We start from the raw sequence: 20,805 nt of genomic DNA, 5'->3' as shown, positions 1-20,805 counted from the left end.
TTCTTTACACTTTGAAGTGAAGAGAAACGCTTTGATATCACAGATACAAAAGCTGCACCATGTAAGGTAGGCTCTGCAGAGCTTCTGCAACTTTTTCATGGTGGCTGAAACACAGGGGCTTCTCCTCAGAGTGAAGTGGCAGTCTTTAGGGGGTGAGCACAGGAGGGGTGTGATGTGACTTTCATTCCCGCAGTACCTCTCACCTGTGATGCTGGGAAGCCATGAGACCAGTTAGAAGACCAGGAGTGGCTGCAGGGGCGGGACCAAAAGCAGTCAGCCTCTGGTTCTGCTTTAAAGGTAGAGCTGTGGGGCTTGCTCTGTGGCTTAGCCAGTAAAGCCACTGCCTGAAGCACCAGCATCCCATATGGGCCCTGGTTCAAGTCCCGGCTGCTCCACTTCTGATCCAGCTCTCTGCTATGGCCTGGGAAAGCAGTAGAAGATGGCCCGAGTCTTTGGGCCCCTGCACCCACGTGGGAGACCTGGAGGAGGTTCCTGGCTCCTGGCTTCAGATCGGCACAGCTCTGGCTATTGCGGCCAGTTGGGGAGTGAACCAGTGATGGAAGACCTCTCTCTCTCTCTCTCTCTCTCTCTCTCTGCCTCTCCTCCTCTCTCTGTGTAACTCTGACTTTCAATAAAATAAATAAATCCTTTAAAAGAATAAATAAAGGTAAAGCTGACAGGATTTGACTTTCAGGATCTATTTAACTGAACATGATCCATTCACATGGAAATGACTGCTCTGCATATGCGTTTAACAACCCTTTAAAACCATTTCTATTTTTACAGATGTAATCTAAATCTTGAAAATGGATATTGAACAAAATATTAAACACAGTAACTACATTTAAGAAATGTATCACATAATGTAAAATAAGTGTAACTATATAAACACAAAAAATAAATAAACTTGCATATGTGCCAAAATACATAACTTACATGGTTCTTACAACAAGCATGTAATGAACTAGATGCCTCTGTTCTTGAGTTTTTTCAAATATAATTTTTGTTTGGCTTTTCCTTAACCACAGTTTTCTGCACATAGCATGTATTCTGCTGATATTTCTGTTAACAAACAGCTATACTGCATTGCCACATTCACATCTTTAGTCTGTGAAATTAAAACAGTATATATCCAGTTCAGATTTTTCTGCTTTAAGCCAGCTCTTTGCTCACAATGTAGCTGTTTCCTTCTTTCTTCTGTAGGACTCCGCTTATTATCTTGCCCTTCCATTGTCCTCAAAAATTCTTAGTTTTTGAAACTAATCCTCCACTCAAGTACATTATCCCTAGGAAACTTCTATTCCACCTTTCATATTGCTGACTAGTTTTCTGCATCTTTGAGCTAGCCTCCTATCAGTGGACCAATCAGGCGAGACTATTTCCCTTCCCCTTCCCCCAGGAGACTTATAAAACCAGATCTGCAAACTAACTAGAGATTCCATGATTGAAGTCAAGATCTTAGTTGAAGCTGTAAATAAGATGTAGCACTCTAAGCTGAAGCAGTCTTTTTTTTTTTTCTCTATGGTATTCAGCAGGACACCATCATTTCATCTCTTCTACACATCTTTCCATTACATTGCATTTTAATGTTCAATATGACACCCCAGATGAAATATTGAAAGCCCCTGTAGACACTTTATTGTGTATTTCCACTCTTTACTATGTGGAATTAAGATATTAGATTATAAAATGGTTTTCTCAGATGAAATTAGGGAGTAAGCCAGTGTGGTTCAGGCATTTGCAAATTGAATATCAGCCTCCTATTGTGGAAAGATTAAAAGTGATTTAAAATAATAGAAGGCAATCCTGGGAAGAAATTTATACAGGCAGATTTGTTCACTATGCTGTCAGGTTTGGGCTTTATATTCATATTACTCAGCAAAGATATATTGGTAATATCTTTATTACAATCATCAATATTCTTGGATGACCAACTTGGATCACTTGGCTATCCAAGTTTTCCTTTGCCATTGTGGCTCTACATGGACACTTTTCTCATCAGATTTCTTTTCTTGTTTTGGTAGAACACATTTTCTTTACGGCTGTCAGTAGATTATGATATGCTTGATTGCATCATTACCATTTTGTGTTAATTACACAAATCTTGAATTCTCAGTCAATATTGTTTTGTAATTATAGTTATGAAAGCACAGTTAATTACTACCCTCACAATTTTAAAAAAACAGAGAGAATTAATCAATCTGTGTGCGAGTAGCCTTTTTCTAGTGTGGTCTATGACTGTTTCATCTTCATTTGGTTAAAAGTGTAAATTATATTCACGATGTTATCAAACACCTGGACAGAAAATAAAATCACTGTTAAACATCTAAATGCAGATAAAATTGCTCATATTGCATCGTTCTCTTTCCATCCTATTTATGTTATATTTGTTGACCCTTAGGAACAAATTTGCTCTCATTATCCTTCATCTTCCTTTTTCCTCTCCACTGTGGATCATAGTGAATAATTATCATAATAATTGTATAGAGAATAAAAAATATAATGCTTATTCTGGATCTAGTGCTATTATAAGCATATTACATAGGTTAATATATGTAGTCTTCACACCAACACCATGAATTGAGGTCTGTTATTATTCCCATTTTACAGATGAGATAACTCGAGCCATGCCATAACTAGTGTAAGTGGTATGTCTGTAAACTGAATGCAGAGAAATCTGACTTGTGGCTCTTAATCCCAAGCACTATCAGTCCAGCTCTACAACCTCATCCCTACCAAGGAAGTAGGCACAGTTCCAGTTTAAGATCATCATCAAAGAAGGAGGTACCTTTCTCTGAAGGGAGGAGAGAACTTCCACTTTGACTATGACCTTGTCTAAATATGATCAGAGTCGGTGAACTTAAAAGGCTTCCATAGCCTTGGCAACTCATGACAAGAGCCTTGGATAATTACTGGTGCCATAGACAGGAGTGTCAATTGGTAAAGTCAACAACAGGAGTCACTGTGTACTTACTCCTCATGTAGGATCTCTGTCCTTAATGTGCTGTACATTGTGATTTAATGCTATAACTAGTACTCAAACAGTATTTTTCACTTTGTGTTTCTATGTGGGTGCAAACTGTTGAAATCTTTACTTAATGTATGCTAAACTTATCTTCTGCATATAAAGAGAATTGAAAATGAATCTTGATGTGAATGGAAAGGGAGAGAGAGCGAGAAAGGGGAGGGTTGCGGGTGGGAGGGAAGTTATGGGGGGGAGAAGCCATTGTAATCCATAAGCTATACTTTGGAAATTTATATTCATTAAATAAAAATTAAAAAGAAAGAAGAAATGATTTAGTCATACATTTAGGACTGAAATCTTCACAGGAAATAGGTATTATGGAGCACATGGATGTAGAAATTTTGGTAACATCAGAATTCCAGAATTCCTGGCCACATAATACTGTATAACTAGCATATTAATGTGATAATTACTTACAACATTATTGACAATGACTAAATAAATTTAAAAATTAAAAAAATTATGCAGAAAACACAGCCCATGCACACTTCCCAAATAGGGTAAAACAAAAATATTTAGATTACCAATCAGGATGAGTTGGCGCCTAAATTCCACATATAGGTTCTAAACTCATCTTCCTGCTGCTTATGTTGAGTTCTTATGGGAACAGAGCTTCAATTTACATCTTTAAGATTTGGGCCCAAAAAAATAGCAGGAAGAATAATCGTTCCATCTCTCAATAAAAATTTTATGAAACTCATTAGGCACCAATGATAGCCAAGGGCAATTGCAAACCCTAAAGGGCTGAACTAGAGAATACCTGGATTTGAAAAAGAAAAATGCACTCCCCACACCAGAAAGTACAGACAGGATTTTATATTTAAAATTTTATGTTATGAATTTTATATCAGTACAAATGCAACAAACATAAACAGACATCTTCGTAGATTTTTTATCATTTATATCAGTCCCTTACTACCAGTCCAATAGCTTTGAGGCCCAGTAGACTCAATTATAAGCAGTAGCATCTCTATTCTCAGGTTCAACATCTGGAAATTTTCCCATGGACATTTCTACTTGTATGCACACCTTCTACTCACCTGCCTTTAATGAGTCCTCTAATTGACCCTATTCTATCTCCTTGTGATTTTTGTAGGTCATCTCTCTGCCTATTCTCATCCTTCCCAGCTTGATCCATGACTGCTCCAGGTTGCAGCACGGATTTGCCCAGCACCTGTGCACTTCTGAACCCCAGCTGACCCACTTTGAGCTCCCAGGCTCTGCCCCTGGGCATGCTTCCTGCTGGGCAGGCACCTGGTGAGCCATTTGCTTGGCTTCTCTTGCAGCTTGGCTGCTCTTCTCATACCCACCTCACCTCTCATCTCCCTGGGCTATAATGGTGTGAACATAAATCAGTATTTACTTGCTGACACCTATGAACATTCCACATAAAAATATTTTATTTCTAAGCCAGGAAACAAAATGAAATCAAAGACAAGCTTCAAGGACAATACATTCTTACAGTCTTTACTAGTTGAAATGGGGAATTTTAATAAGAGATAAGTTTGCTGTTTTATCATTATTTAAGTTATTAAAATGCAAAATTTTGAAAGAGCTAAATAAATAGTACACTATTCAGATCACCACAGGCTATCAAAGGGACACAGTGTAAAACTCAGTTTGTAAATCTCCAAACAGTCAATTAGCATACCGGCATGAGCAATGAGAAGACCTTACAGACTCTCCCAAGCAAACACAGTAATTAAAAACAAATTACAGTGCAACCTGGATGTGGTGTTTTACAGTGTACCCCACCTGCCAACCAGAAGTTAAATTCATTCCAAGACTGGCCAATTAACTTCTCCCCCACTGGGTGATTTGGGCTTCTTGTATGAACATCATTTGCAGGGATCCACAACAGATCAGGACTTTTGTGCTCAAAAAGCAATAGACAACCAAGAGACTCCAGTGGGTCTTTATTTGAAGATTCTGCCTCTGCTAGAAATTCTCCTCACGAAGAGATACACTCTGATTTCAACACACTCACACACAAAACAACAATTTCCAGGTTGTAAAAAAGAAAGGAATACTATTACATGTCTTTTCCTGCATGTAATTATAATTAGGAAATAAAGAAAGTGAACACTGGATTTTGACTTCCTCATCAAAGGTCCATGGAAAAAATTCAAGTCAAATGTCTATTGGTGGGCCTGCATTGTGCAATAAATTAAGCCATCGCTTGCAATGCCAGCATCCCATATCAGATTTCTGGTTCCAGTCCTGGCTACTCTACTTCCAACCCATTTTCCTGCTAATGTGACTGGGAAAGCAGTAGAAGAGGACCTAAGTACCTGAGGCTGCTACCACCCTTGTGGGAAGCTTGTGTGAAGCTCTAGGCTCCTGGATTCAGTCTGCCCAGACCTGAATGCTGTGGCTATTTAGAGAGTGAAATATCTCTCTCACTCACTCACTCTGCCTTTCAAATAAATAAATACATCCTTTTTAAAATTCATATGTTTTTCTATGAGATACAAATACATACATTTACTCAGGTAAGGTGAAATTTACTGGTTTATGATTGGTTTGTACATAAGTATAGAAACAAAGTTTAGAATTAAAAGAAATTTATAATCAAGGAAATTGAGATCCAAGTTCACAAAGGGCTGGAAGCAAAGATCATACCTAACAGTCCTTCTCACTTCACTTTCCTCAGAGTGAATTCATATTTATGTGAATACTCATGATGTGTATAGAGTTCAAGCATGTAAACACGGGTTGTCCCCTTCTGTTAGGAGAATCCAATAGCAAATGTCTTTATGGATGGAAAGCACTCTTACTTTATGCCTCAGGGAAAATGAGATCTCAGCTATGTTGTTGTTTTTTTCTTCATAAATTAGGAAAATCTGATCATCCAGTTAACAAGCATTTATTTAACATGATCCATATACCTTGCACAGGGATTGTGACTCTTACAGCAAGAATCATAAATAGACTTCATTTTGAGAAAACCTGTTATTAGCAATGCATTTCTAGAGCTTGAGTCGAGAAAGAAATTGAGGATTTATGTGAACTCAGAATGAGAGTGATTATGTATGGTTTTCACTGACCATAATGAGTACAGAAATGGTAACAAATGTGTTATTTTGATGGCATTCATACTACATGGCTGTTCTTCCAGCTTCAATTTTTCCTACAGATTCTATTTTCAATGTTTCTGTTTAAATGTTTGCCTAAAGTACAAAAAGAATGGCTGTTTAGATAATTACTCTTTCTCATTTCAACATGAAAAGAAGTGAAGCAATCATCCATGGGGCTGGGGTGAGGGTCATACAAATGAAGATCAATTTAAAAAACTAACAGTCTGTTCACTAAGGAAGTACTTTCTAAAGTAGAGTTTGATATTCGTAGCTATAGACCGTGTTAAAAATGATTGCTTTTCTCTAGCTACTGGGACTAAATATAGGGACCATTTCAGAGCGTTCTTTAAAAAAAAACCATTTATTTATTTTGATCTAATCAAAAGTCAGAGCAGCAAAGAAAGGGATATCATTCATTCTTTGACTCACTCCCCAAATGTCTGCAACAGCCAGGGCTGAGCCGGACCAAAGCCAGCAGTCCAGAACGCCACCCAAGTCTCCCATGTGGGTAGCAAGGGTCCCTGCACTTGAGCCATCTTCTGGCTCTCAGAGTGCAATACCAGGAAGCTGTATTGGAAAGGGAGCAGACAGGATTCAAATCGGCACTCTTATATGGGGTGCAGACATCCCGTCAGCAGGTTAACCTACAGTGCTACAACACTCATCTCCAGAACGATTCTTTATTATAAAATTTTGCTTCACCTTATGAGTTAAAATGATTTATTGATAAATCTATTCTTAATAATTAACATACTCTAATTTTACAGTTTATAACATTTTCTAGCTTTATCAAATAAAGGAGTCTTTCTTCATCAAATGAAATCACAGACATACATTAAACATGTTTCTAAGCTGGAAAAAAAGAAAATAAAAATGGTTCTATTATTTCCCTTTGAAAAGGCTTTTTGTAATCAGTACAAGTCTTTCAATGGTGGTTCCTTTAATCATTTGGTTGGTATAAAACCATAAGTGACATGCCTTGGAAATCATGAGGAGAAGCCAAAAAGTCAATATTAAGTTCACTGTAAGAATATGATGAATTTGCACTATTGTCTGGTCTCATTATATTCTTTGTCACAAAAATGAGTTATCACAGAATTATAATGTCTAGTATGTTCTTTTTTATAATACATTCTTATTCACATGACAAGAATTACGACAAGAGGAGAAAATGGACAAAATTAATCCACCCTCCTGACAGAAAATACTACGTCAAATTAACTTGTGACAGGCGAGTGTTTTTGTGAAGGCATTTATTGATGGCATCTGTCTTATCAGTCTACCTACATCAGTTCTTTATGTGCCTCATCAAGGATCTATCATGAGTAGAACCCAGGAACAAACACCTTCTGAAGATAGTTCAGGTGTAAAGGAAAGCAGCGAGGGTCATACAGTACATAATCTTGGAGGGAACTCTAACTAAATCAATAATTCAGATTTTATAGCACCAACCTTGAACAAATTCCAGCCTAGTTTGTCACCATATGAGAAATTCTGCCTCTATATTTGTCAGCAGAAATTCTTTTGTAGATTTTTTATTTTAGGTCTTAATAAAAGGATAGAAATATGTCAACAATAAATCAGTCTATGCCTTATGGTTATCTTTGCTTACTCTTTTATATCTAGCTTATAATCAATATGGAACAGTTCTACAATAATAGGTATAATGCACATTGTCTGACCAAATATGTGAAAAGGCAATGTTATCACTCTCTGCAAGAAATGATGCAGAGGATCTCTGATGGTAGGTAGGTATAATTCATATATGTTCACATATAAATAACTCTGAAAAACATAGACAGGAATGAATGATATAGCGGTTTTAAAAGAAAATTGTTCACAACAGAAAAGGAAGACCTTTCTCTCTGTCTCTCTCTCTCTCTAACTCTGCCTGTCAAAAAAAAAAAGAAAGAAAGAAAGAAAGAAAATTGTTCAGTGATATATGATGAAGCAGAAAGAGAGAGGTCACCAGCATAGGACGAATGATCATCTTCAAAGACTTCATTCTTGGAGAGCATTTACCAAAGTCCAGATTTGGACTCGCTGTAAATCTGGAAACTCATGCATGCTCACTGTGCAAGAAAACTCCCTGAGATACATGTGTCAAACCAGAAGATGATTTCACTTGTTTGCTTTGCTGAAGACAACCAGTGTATTCAATCAGTTTATTTTCAATCACCCATAAAAGAAGATTTGTTTCATTTTTTAAAATGTGCACAGAAAACTAAACAGAGGAAATATTCCTCTTGTCACAAAGAAAATAAGCTATTACTACATTTATGTGTGGGGAAGGGAATGTCTCCCAGGAGAGGAAGACAACTCTGACATTGTGCCTCCATTATCTGTCATTTGCATATGGATTTCTAAGTTAGAAGACAAATGAGAAAAGACTCATATGGAGCTTATCAGATCCCCAGCCACTACACAACTGCAGACACAGCAGAACATGAGGTCCTCAAGTGGGGTGCTCATTGACTGATACCTAAAATACTTTTGTTGGTTCCTTTTCATGAAAAAAAGTAATCTACTACTGTATTGTGCATTCATACCAGATTACATACCCATCTGATTTTCTTCCAAGGTGAACACAAGTAGCATTTAGCTCAAGTGCCATTTCTGTAGGAAGAAACATACGAAACAAATATGACAAATTTATTCAAGTAGTAAGTGCCACATTTTGAAAGTATATAAGCTGCAGTTAAAATCTTGGTTTCAAGAGCTATGCTAATGTTGTTAAAGCATACAAATAAGACATCCACTCTTTTGGGAAGATTTATCCAATGGACATTTACCATTATAATTACCTGTTTCTTGTGGGGAAACACACACTAATTACTTGGCCTAAATTTAGGATGAAAATTTGGGGCCTAGTATCATTATTCTGAAGACTCTTGTCTGTGTTTAAATGAAAAATTGTAATGAACTAGTCAAATCAAATTGAATTTAAGTGCTCTGGGAATTGCTTAATATTTTTAAACAGTAGAACAATATATCTTCTAAAGAACCTGGCACATTCATTATAAACAATTAAATTTTGGAGACTGACTTACTACAGAAGCATATGCTCTGTTAACTTATTCAAGATTACCTTTCACAATAAAACAAAAGAATAATCTCTTGTAAATATGCAACTCACTTGTCCAAATCATTGTCCTGGCACATTATGAGAAATTTAGCAATATTTTATCACCAAAAATAATAAAGCAGGCCATGGTAGTTATTTAAAATACAGTGAGTGTAATAAAGCTCATTGTAGCACTTCCACACTGAGATAAATTAATTCCAAGTTAGAAATGAGGTGTATTAAATTAAAAAAAATACTCCACAATCTCATAAGTCTACCAGGATGAAACACTATGTCTAAGAAGAAAAAATAAATGAGTTAATTAAATCCTTGAATTTTAAATCTTTTACAACTGTACAAATGTTGACCTTTTCCATCATGTCTCTGCCTCTGCACACCTGTGTTAATCAGCTAAGGAAATAATGTAGGCAGCTGCTCTTAATTGTTATACTTCTAGACTTTTCTATTTTGATATTCTTTGACATATTTGGAAACATTCTGGACTACTATGTCATTGGCAATTACTTTTGAGGAGAGCATAATAAATCTTGCTTTTATTTTTTAAAAATGTATCCACAGTTCCATATTGTAGGCTGAGGACAATTTGGCACATTGTCCCTTGAGCATGGCACAGTTCAGGTGTGACTCCACTTTCTCCCACACCTCTCACTTCCCTGTAGACATCGCCATAGTTTGAGCAATGAATACAGAGCTGCTTTCTTCCCTATGTGTCTGAACGCCTTGCAGCTTTCCACAAACATCTCTGATTGTCCTGGAGAGCTCCGGATGAGAAACCAAGATTCATAGTAATGTCTGCAAGAAACTTCTCATATTAAATAATCAGAACTTGTTAGACTTGACTAGACCTTTTGGTAGTTCATTGTCCCCATCCACCTCTTGTCTTTCTCTCCCATAATTTTTAATTCCTTCTCCTCCTCATGAAAAACAAACAATATCCACCCTCTTACACAGTAGAAAAGCCAAGCAAATCCTGTGTCTCTTGGCCTCAGGTACTATCCTGAGTAACAATCAGATCATGTTATTAAAAAAAAATCTTTTCTCCTAAGAGGGATCCTAATGAGGCTTCATCTCATTCCCTTTATATCCCTGTCAACTCCATGCACAGAGATGATTTTCCTTAAATGTTTATTGAATATTTGAACATTTCTTTAACACTGGTGAACTGCCAGGAGCTATCGAGTTCAGAGTAAAACGGTTCTGTATCAATCACCTGTTACACCTGTGATGTGACCTAGGCAAATAATAAGGCTCTCAGACTATCAGTTTCCTTATCCAGGCAATGGAAGCAGAAAATGCAGCTGCATTAAGTCAGAAATCAGCTTTGACATACAAAGAGATAGAATGAGAAAGAACAGTTCCAAGTAATTCAATAATTCTGTCCATTATTTCATGCTATGAAGTTATGCCTACAGTCAATTATATGAAAGGCTGACTCTATCTCTATTGATGCATGTCAGTTAAACCAATGGAAAGAATGGATAAATGATTCTAACAGTATTTTGCAAATGAAATACCGTTCAGGTGGCCCACAAACTGACAGGTGGGCCAAGTAATGACAGCTTCACCATTCTCAAGGGAAATATTAAAAAATTAATAGAGAAACTTGGAAACATTGACAATAGGAGAGTTGAAAGAACTGATAAAATAATCTTCTCTCAATGATGATGATGATAACTAGGGAGAGTTTATCTTTTTTATTTAATTTGTTGAAGTATCCCTAACCAGGAAACACTGAATGATTTAATTTCAGAATATGATCTCTAATTACATACAAAACCAACATTATACACATTATACTATGCATGAATTATTTATATTGCTGAAGATTTCATTGTAGTTATTCTTTAAGTACATTGGATGTACTTAAAAAATTCTATTTTAAAATACAAATTTCAATAAGTATTTCAAAATGAAAATTTCCAGGAGTACATCTAAAGAGTCCTAGAGCTAGAAAAACACATGAGTTCACTGAGTCTCATTTCTTTGTTTCCCAGCAAAAGAAACTGAGATAAAAGATAATTACATTGCACTGCCTTAAATGTGAATAATAATGCAAGACTTTTGTTTGCTAGGCTAAGATATTCATGATTTTTTTATCTTTTCTATCAGTTATTCAACACTAATATCACAGTAGCATGAACTGGGGAGGGGGGGAGTGACTTGGGGGGGGGGGATTGTGCTTAAAATAGCCTGGGATGGTATCTGTCATCTACTCTTATTGTTAAAGTTTTCAAGTGACTCCAGCAGATAGCCAGAGTTCAGAACCCAATGTCTCTTTTTGTATGTAGTATCAGGCTATCTACTTTGACTCCATAGAATTACAGATAAAAGGCAGAGAGCAAACAACACATATTGTGATAAATGTACCCCGTTACTCCTGGAAAGCATACTCAGTGCTGGATCCTAAATAACTAGTTTTCACTGAGCTCCACCAAGATGCTCCATTACTAAAATCAAATCTTCCACTTTTTCTCTCAGTTCAGAAAACCATACTAAGCAAGTGGAATAGCAGGTTCTCAATGTAAATGTTTCTTCATATAATTATTTCCTAATCTTTAATAGATTTAGAGTTTTTCTGTTCTAATATCTAGCATGAGTTGCTATCTGACTAAGCACAAAGATTCATATGCATTTCCTTCCAATTTAATAGACCAATATTTCATTACTTTCCCAACTGCCCAGTAAGCACCACCAATATCAAATGTTTTACCACCTAAACAAAGTGAGAACTACTTCCCTAATTCCATAATCTATACCACTACTTGATTTCAGTTTCCAAACCCAGAAATTGTGTTTTCTTCTAGACTACAGCAACCTTGAAAATAGTAGATACTGAAATTAATGTGTTGTACTATGCAAATTAAAGGTAAAACTAGTACTCAAGCAATACTTTATACTTTGTGTATCTGTGTGGGTGCAAACTGTTGGAATCCTTATTTAGTATATGATAAGTTGATCTTCTGTATATTAAGATAATTAGAAATGAATCTTAATGAAGAATGGGATGGGAGAGGGAGTAGGAGATGGGATGGTTGCAGGTGCGAAGGAAGTTATAGGGGGAAAAACCACTATAATCCAAAAGTTGTACTTTCGAAATTTGTATTTCTTAAATGAAAGTTTAAAAAAAACTTAAATTTATGTTATCTATTCCATTTTTTCAATAATCTATTGTGAATATATTTCTATATTTTTCTACTCATAAATTTCTCAACTTTGTCTCATCCACTTCATCATCTCTAAAAAGTCCCAATTTAGTTAATATTTGAAAAATAAGTTGGAGTAACTAGATAAAAAGCAAAACATGTACACAGTTCTGGAATTAAAAGTGAAAAATGGCTAAACTGGTGGACAAAAAGAAGAGATGATATATAGTGGGTGAATGAGAAGGAGGATGTAAGAGCCAAGATGTAAGAAATGAGGCACAAAGGGAGCCAGCTGACCACCAGCTTGGTGTGGAAACTTCCTTCTTTTAAACCAGATTATATTTCTCCATGATGCTAACCATTACCCTCATCCTCTCCACAATCACCAAAAATTGAAGTCAGAGTCTTAAAGCAGTAAGTATTAAGCAGTAAATTAATCAGGAGATTCATACAAAGATTTTTGGACTTGTGATGCAGAAAGTCAATTATGTGCTTGGCCAAATTTCCCACAAAAAAAAGAGAACATCTTAAGTTGGAATGAAGAATGATGTCCATATACAGAGAACACAAGGATGAGAGACTCCTTCCACGTTAGTTCAGTCTAGGGACTCATGTTTATGTGGCCTAACTTGTTTGTGATGCTTCCTACAGGATTGTTGCTCTCTGTTCAGTATATTTTGAAAAAACATCATCGTTTGCTTGAGCCAAGTCTGTTTGAGATGTTGCCACTTGAAATCCAAACAATCCTAACTCATACATACACTCTGAAGCGTGAGATGTTGCAAGTGACAGATCAGATGGAGTCTGGGTAAAATAAGAGCACCGAGAAAATCCCCAAATCCTGAATTGAGCAGATGGTAGTCCCTGGGACACAGCAGCCAAGCAGTTGGTGAAGCTTTCAATGATTGTCTTTTGGATGCAGATGATGTGCTCTCAGAGTCTGGAGCAACTGAGGACAAGACTCTCAAACGGAAGGAGACAGAGGAATATTGGCTAACTCTTATAAACTTATATATAGTACTATAATAAGAAAGAAAAATGCCAGCACCATCTGGTCCACTTGAAATCAGGTAAGAATAACCAGAGAAATATGGAAAATCTGGTCCACTTTGTGTCTCCAAGAATCTTTTCCTACACAAGTATGATGCCTGTTTACCCAAGAAAATGATATTTCTGATAGGAAATTGACATTGGAATTGGGCTAAACTTTCTAGAGCATTTTCTTTAGTGTGTGGTGACATTTCATTAGGTTGTTAACTGTAGGGATCGAGCAAATACAGCACTGAAGAAGCAGAGGCCAAGGGCCAGGGTAACATAGAGCTTAGACTTGACGTTAATGCATATATGGGATTTCAGCAGAGCCTAAAGGACAGTGAAAATCCCCACATTCTGTAACAGGAAGAATGAATCTAGTGTGGCCATGCAAGTAGTGAGACAGAAGAAGCCAAGCCTTCAGTGATGTCCGTGCCCTCCAGGACTTGCTGGAGGCCACTCGGAGGTCTGCATTTCCTTCTGGCATCTAAGCTTTCCTTCTTACAGAGGGAGAGGACATTGACCTCTAGGTAAGTGAAGTGTTGCTATAATTCCTCCTAGTTCTGAAATAGCAGACCACCAGGTTTCATTTGTAATCAATTCTTGAATTCTTAACGGTAAAACACATTTCCCACAAAAAAAAGGCTTGTCATGTGATTTTGCTTAATTATAATACATATGAGGATAGAAACGTGTTTGTCACTACTGCCTCTTACACTACCTACTTCCAAAAACATTAAAAAAATAGATACACACACATAAATGCATTTAGATTAATCGTTAAACGAATCAATTATTTGTCTGTTTGAAAGACAGAGTGACAGAGATGGAGGAGAGACAGAGAGAGATAACTTCCATCTGCTGATTTGTTCCCCAATTGGCTACAACAGCCAGGTCAGGGCCACGCTAAAAGGCAGGAGCCAGGAACACCATCCAGGTCTCCCACGTGGGTGGCAAGGACCCACAGATTTGGGTTATCTTCTGTTGACTTCTATGTACTTTAGCAGAAAGTTCCCTGGGAAGCAGAGCAACAGGGACTCAAACTGACACTCCGGTTTGAGATGCCTAGGTAGCAAGTGGCAGAGTAACTGGCTTCATCACAATGTTGGACCTAGATCAATTTTTAATGAAATAAGATATAGAATTTCACCTAAAAAGTGATTCCTAAAGGAATATTATAAATTTGCTCAAAAGTCAAGTGTCAACAGTATCTGTTGCATAGAGCTATTTAACTTTAAATTACAATTGAGTTCCTTGGGCACACTAACCATATTAAGTTCTTAATTGCCACATGTGATTACCAGAGAGTGCCAGAATAAACTATTTTTATCATCAAAAATATCCCATTATCCCATTGAACAGCATTGGTTTCCATATCCACTACTTTTAGTGATCCAGCAATAATAAGTCTCAGTATAGTATTTTTAAAACTTCTGCAATAAGCAATTAAGTTACCCCAGGTTTATGAGGAATACAAGGAGAAAGATTTTTAAAGGGCAATAGGCTAAAATGTAAAAGAACAATGAGACTGACACTAAAAGTAGCTATACAAGGTCAAGACAAAGCATGATGCTGACTTGACAATATTTCAATCATATTTCCAACCTCCCTCTAGGGTTTTTCTCAGCTAAAGTTTTTTCAGATTTGCTGTTGCTGTGAAACCACTGTCAGTATCCCTTTCCTATGGTTTTTCAGACCTGAAAGGAATAAAAGCATCAGGATAGTATGTCCAACAGTAAATAAAGAAGCCAGAACTGGAAGTCAAATCAAACAGCAAATGCTCATTTCCTCTGTCCAATGCCTAAACAAACTGCAACACCACAAAGACTCACAAGCACCTGTATGCCAGGTCAAGGCAGGGCAGAGAAGTGCAACCACCATACAACCAGGCATTTGGGACACAGTGTACATTGAGGGCACCTTCACACACAAAGGAAATGTTGATCTACACCTTTAAAAAAAGTTTCGGTTTTTCCACAGAAAATTTCCTTGAATTTTCTGTGAGATTTTGGACACATCTCAAAGAGAGAAACTGAAAACACATGAACATAAATTATTTGATTTCACTTTGCTCTCTTCCTAACTGTAGCATCACCATGCTTCTCTGCCTAGGGTAACCGGGATCTGAACATTACATGCCTTTTCAGCTGTTAAGAGATTTAAAATAAAAGGTGGATTAAAACAATCTCTTTGAGGAATAATATTCACACCTGCATACACACTCACTGCTCTCCCAAGGAGCTATGCCTTTAGTTTTGCTTAACCTCAACATTTTAATATGACAGTCCAACCAAGAGACTGCAACATCATCATGTATTTGATTAAAGATGCAGCCCCTTTATTGCACATTTCCAGTAAGATAAAATATTCAGTAGCATGATTTCTAGACAATAAATTTTCTACAGTATGACTTATAGCTGGCTCATCAGCTACAAAAGCTGAATAATAATCAAAGATAACCTCCATATTTCTAAAAAGACGACACTGGTGTTTCCGATCTTAATTCTAAGTCTGACATTGGTTAAAGAGGTGCTAATACCCCACATTTTACAGTGCCATCAATATTGCAAATAAATGCATAACACAATGAAAATATTTATGTGTGGTACTATCCAGAAAGACATAGTTAGGAAAAATATGGGAAAGTATAAGTAACACTGACAATTTAAGCTTCATTGAAATACTTCCCAGGCTTTGCCTAGAAGCATAAATAATTCACAGATCACAGCACCAAATACAAATGAAGAGCATTTGTTATTAATCCAACCCTCTTTTTTTGGCCACAGTATTATTCCTTTATAATGAAACTCATTGTGAGCCATAATGAAACTCAATCTGAGCCACCTGTGTCATTACCTAAACGTTATGAAATGTCTAATTTATCTTTATGCAACTAGCCATGCCCTAGGATGAAGTATTTGTTTGTTTTTATGCAGTTCATAGAGTTCTTGAAGCAATAAGTTGTCATCAGGTCAAATATATCAAATTAGTATTTGGACTGTTAACATCACGTGGAAACTTAATACAGACTAACCAAGCCATTAGTAAAATATGTAGTCATATGATAAATGTTCTTAACCTAAGGGTAGAAATTATTCACATTAGTGAAAAATTAAATTCCATTTTCAAAGTTAAAGAGATATAGTATATCTTTAAGAAAGTAAGTGAGAAAATGGATGGATACACCAGAAATCAATGAACTTGGACCTTGTCCTAAAGCCCTCTCATTAAAACCAGAACACTCTATTCAGCTGAGTCAATTTAAAAAAGGAAGGAAATGAATAGCTTGACCTGGCTGACATCTGAAAAGGTAGTTGATTTGTTCCACTTAAAAATAATAGCTGACATTTCAATGTCTTTAATTTGTCACTATTAGTTAAACTGAATTTTTCTTATCCTTCAATCTGCTATTTAAAAATATCCAAAGGGAATTTTGAATGTTTTCAGTGAAGTGAGAAAAACGCAGAGGCTATTAAACAGAGCAGTGAGGGAAATAGGATGCAAGAGAAATCTTGCAACCTCAACAAAGACTAAAGGAAGATGGCAGGGATAACACATGATACAGTACACGAACTCAGCCACAACACAATAGGTGAGTGGGACAGACAGATAATTACCCTTGTTAGATACTACCTGGACTATCATAATGGAGTGAAAACTACACCAAAGTTTGAATCCCAGCTTGGACCAGCAATAGCTGAGCATCCTTGGGCAGGTCATAGACCTTTAAGGAGAATCATTTCTGCCAGTTCTTAAACAGGTAAAATAATAGTCTTGTAAGGTTCCTTTCTTGTAATCCTATAAATGAGGCCACCTATGTAGAGTTTCTGCACATGGTAATTGTATAAATGTTAGTTTTCACCTCCACCTATGGGAGAAATTGATTTTCTTATCATGCTGTGCAAAATTTCTGTGGGTTCTATGTCTAAAAGTGAAATCACTAAATTAATACAGGTGTTTGAGATGTGTACTTGATCTAAGTACAGCCAATTCAAGTTGGTATACACCAACTCCACAATCACAGTGCACAGAATTCCTGGTTCCCGTATCCCCTTAGTGGTTTGCCTCACTTATTTAATCTCTATAGTCACTCCATTAGAAGCAAACTGTTGTATCCAACATTTCTGAATGAGAAAGTCAGGACAATAGAGAATTAAATAACTTGGGCAATGGTAATGTCAGAGACAGCATTAAACCTAGGGGACCTGCTTCCAAAGGTTTCTTTTCATTGTTGGTTTGGTATGAAATCTTAACTTTCCTTAGTGCTAGCCAAACAGGGTAGCTGGAAACACAACTTTTTGACCCACGACATCTACCCCAAGCTCTCCCACTCCACACAGTCTTAACAAAAACTTGCATACTAGACATCCAGGGAATGCCTGCCCAAGGATTTTTGAGGACAAATCTCATGACTCTTAGCTAAGCACAAATTTTGAACAAAGAGGACATGTGTTCAACCTCATTCAAAACAACAAGCACTCCACAAGTTTAGATTTGGCCAGGTACTTTCTCAATACGTCAGAATTTCTGTCTCGAAGGAATAAAGCATATGCTCCCAGGAATCAGGAAAGTGCATAAACAAATATTTGATTCTTCCTTTTCATCTCTAAAGGACTGTCAGCATTTTATCTCATTTCTTCAGATAGAATTCATTTCTTAAAGCTATTGAGCCGAGGAGAATTGCCATTTGGGGAGATTGCAAACAGGGGCAGGGGAAGGGGAAGTAACGGGAGCACCCCCTCACGACTCCCTTACTCACCTGTGCAGGCAATAAGGAGGAGCATTATCTGCAGAGCATTTTAAAACAACAGGAAAACAGATTTTCAAGAAAGCAGTCTTCTCTTCATTATCACCATGCCGGCTCACTCATTTAAACCACAAGGACCAGAGCTCGGCAGATCTGACACCAGGAGCCAGGAGTTTCTTCCCATACCCCATGTGGATGCAGGGCCCAAGGATTTAGGCCATCCTCCTCTGCTTTCCCAGGGAGCTGGATCAGAAGTGGAGCCGCTGAGGCTTGAATCGCGCCCATAAGGGATGCTGGCATTGCAGGCAGTGGCCTAACCTGCTACAGGACAATGCCGTCTCTCTCAAATAAAAATTATTTTTTTAAAAAATTAACTTTCCTACTCCATCCTTGGGAACATTTCATCAAAACCCTGCAGCCTGATGTGAGCTGTGCTTTGAATAGTTACAGGAAAGACCCCTGTACACATAGAGGGTAAGACGGATGGGTCAATGTCTTTAGGAGCTTGGAGTGACAATAAAAAGGTGACAAAGATTATCAGCAGAGAAAACCAAGGAAGTCAGAAGTGCAAGGAGTCTAGGGAAAGAAGAATAGATGTGGTGAAAGTTTAAGCTGGGATTTTTGTCTCAATGCCTGGGGGCATTGGAGCAGAAAACACAAGGTTTGAAGGTTGAGTGTAAATCGGAGAGCTCATGCCTCTCTGGAAGTTCAGCCAATCATTAGTCAATTGCTGATCCGTGTACAAAAGGGGCTACATCTATAACTTTTCTAAGAGAATTTTAAGATTTTAGCTTAAATGAAAAATCATTCATTTCTTAAAAGTTGAAACTAATGGGAAAATCTATAGCTTTCCTTATCACAACTGCGGATGCTCATTTATTTTTAATATTCAGAATTTCTGAAATGCATGTCACCAAGATCTGAAATGCCCATGACAGGGGCAAAGGCTCATAAGTGAATGATGAAGGAAAGGATGATCTATTAAAAGAAGATTTTGAAAATACTCTGATTATGTTAATACTTAACAAAGAAAGCAAATCATGATAAGTTCTACAAGACAGTGACAAGACATTATAAAAAAAAAAGGATCCATGAGAGAAGGTTTTGGAACTGGGCTTTAGTGATAGATAAGATAGTGGTGATAGTGAGCATCAACTCAACAAGGAGAGATAATAAGGAAAAGCAGGAAATGAAGGAAAGTAAAATTAGGCAAAAAAAAATTAGAAAATTGAGTTAAAGGTTTTTTTTTTTTAGAATCCAGCATAATTAAAGAATTATTGTATAGATTCACTGTGTTGGAAAGTATAAGAGAGAAGGGAAAAATAAGGCTAGGAAGATGGATATGGTCACTCCACAGAAGGCCTGGGAGGAAAAGCTGAGCCATTTGGGCATCACTCAGTAAGCATGTAGAACACTTCAAGAATTTTGAAGGTCAGTAATTATCCATTTATCCATTTATAATGCATCTAAATTGTCCAAAACCATGATCAATAGCGGCACATTCATAAAATAATTTTCCAAAGTATGCAATAGCACTGGCATTTTCTGTCAAACTTTAAGCAACAAAAGAAGGTTGTGATTAACTAAAATAACCTTACCTGCTATAATGAATGATGACCATGTGGTTCTCGGTACACACAAGATAATGTGAAAATTCTTTTGCCGAGCAAAGGAGGAAAACCTACACTTAAATCTAAGGTGGGAAAATGTTCCCCTCTGGCTTCTGGGCATATTTGTCACTAACACTAAGCATTTATGGGCCCCAATTGCCTAACATTGTTTTTTAGAGTTCCCAAAGTCCAATGATTTTTCCTGCAGTGCAACATATGTAAGCTGCTTAAATCAGTTTCTGACATCACTTCAGCTTCAAACTGGAGGCTATGTGAGGCATAGCAGATGGCAAAAACCATCCAGTTCTTGAAGTGTGTGTTCAGCATAAGGTGCTCGTATGTTCTCTTGGACCCGGCTGGGCTGCAATCTTCCCTGGGAGAGAAATACATGGTGTTCAGTTTTATGGTGATGAATCAGAACTCCAGACACTTGAGCTATCTTGCTTTGTTACTTTCACAAAGGTTAAGAGCACAGTCAGAGTAGCTTACCTGCCTTTTAAGCAGGCTTAGGAAAACCAAAAGCCAGTTAATTGCACTTCAACTGTGATTAAGTTTAAGTCTGGATATTTCAGGATCTTCTGATCATTGTGGAAATTTTAGATTTCCTTCTTTAAAATTCAGTTCTTTGTGTTTAGATACCTCATTACAAAGTTCAGACTCTGCAGTGAAGATATAGTTTCACTAATAAGAGGCTGATGCCTAAATCTAAGGGAAAAAAAAAATGATGAGCAAAGCGTGAAAGAGCCAAGCATCTCAGTTTACTGCAGAACAACCAAAAGCAATGAAAGGCTTTCTAGTCTGCCTTCTTTCCATATGTGTAATCAATCGAGCTTGACTATTATTCTTTTCTTGCAGTATACATCGCCTCACCTTGGCTTTTTCATAGGGAAGTCCCTTCATAAGTTAGTGTGTCTGTGCATGATGCCCAGAACGGACCTTTCAATAAAACAGTTAGACTTAGGCAATGAATGAGGCCTAGGTGAATCTTGTGAATATGATAGTTTGAGTGCTATTGACATCTTAGAAGTGCAAGCCTGAGAATACAAATATATTTGTATATTGGAGAGATCATTGTAGGGTTAGGGA

General features: G+C 37.0%; 1 protein-coding gene across 1 annotated transcript in view; it reads right to left on the bottom strand.

Annotated features, from left to right (window-relative positions):
• The window catches only part of LOC100357920 (ganglioside GM2 activator), a 52,289-nt gene extending 32,392 nt beyond the window's left edge, over positions 1-19,897 (bottom strand). The window contains exons 1-2 of the mRNA XM_089330907.1: positions 19,708-19,897; positions 8,664-8,718 (exon numbers count right to left, since the gene is read on the bottom strand). The gene's annotated coding sequence lies outside the window, so the exon portion shown is untranslated. The remainder of the gene's footprint in view (positions 1-8,663; positions 8,719-19,707) is intronic.
• Positions 19,898-20,805: the final 908 nt, after the last annotated feature.

This window comes from Oryctolagus cuniculus, chromosome 4 (assembly GCF_051225735.1).
Source record: "Oryctolagus cuniculus isolate XC-2025 breed Fujian yellow rabbit chromosome 4, ASM5122573v1, whole genome shotgun sequence".
Lineage (NCBI taxonomy): Eukaryota > Metazoa > Chordata > Mammalia > Lagomorpha > Leporidae > Oryctolagus > Oryctolagus cuniculus.
This window is presented reverse-complemented; position numbering and strand designations above follow the sequence as displayed.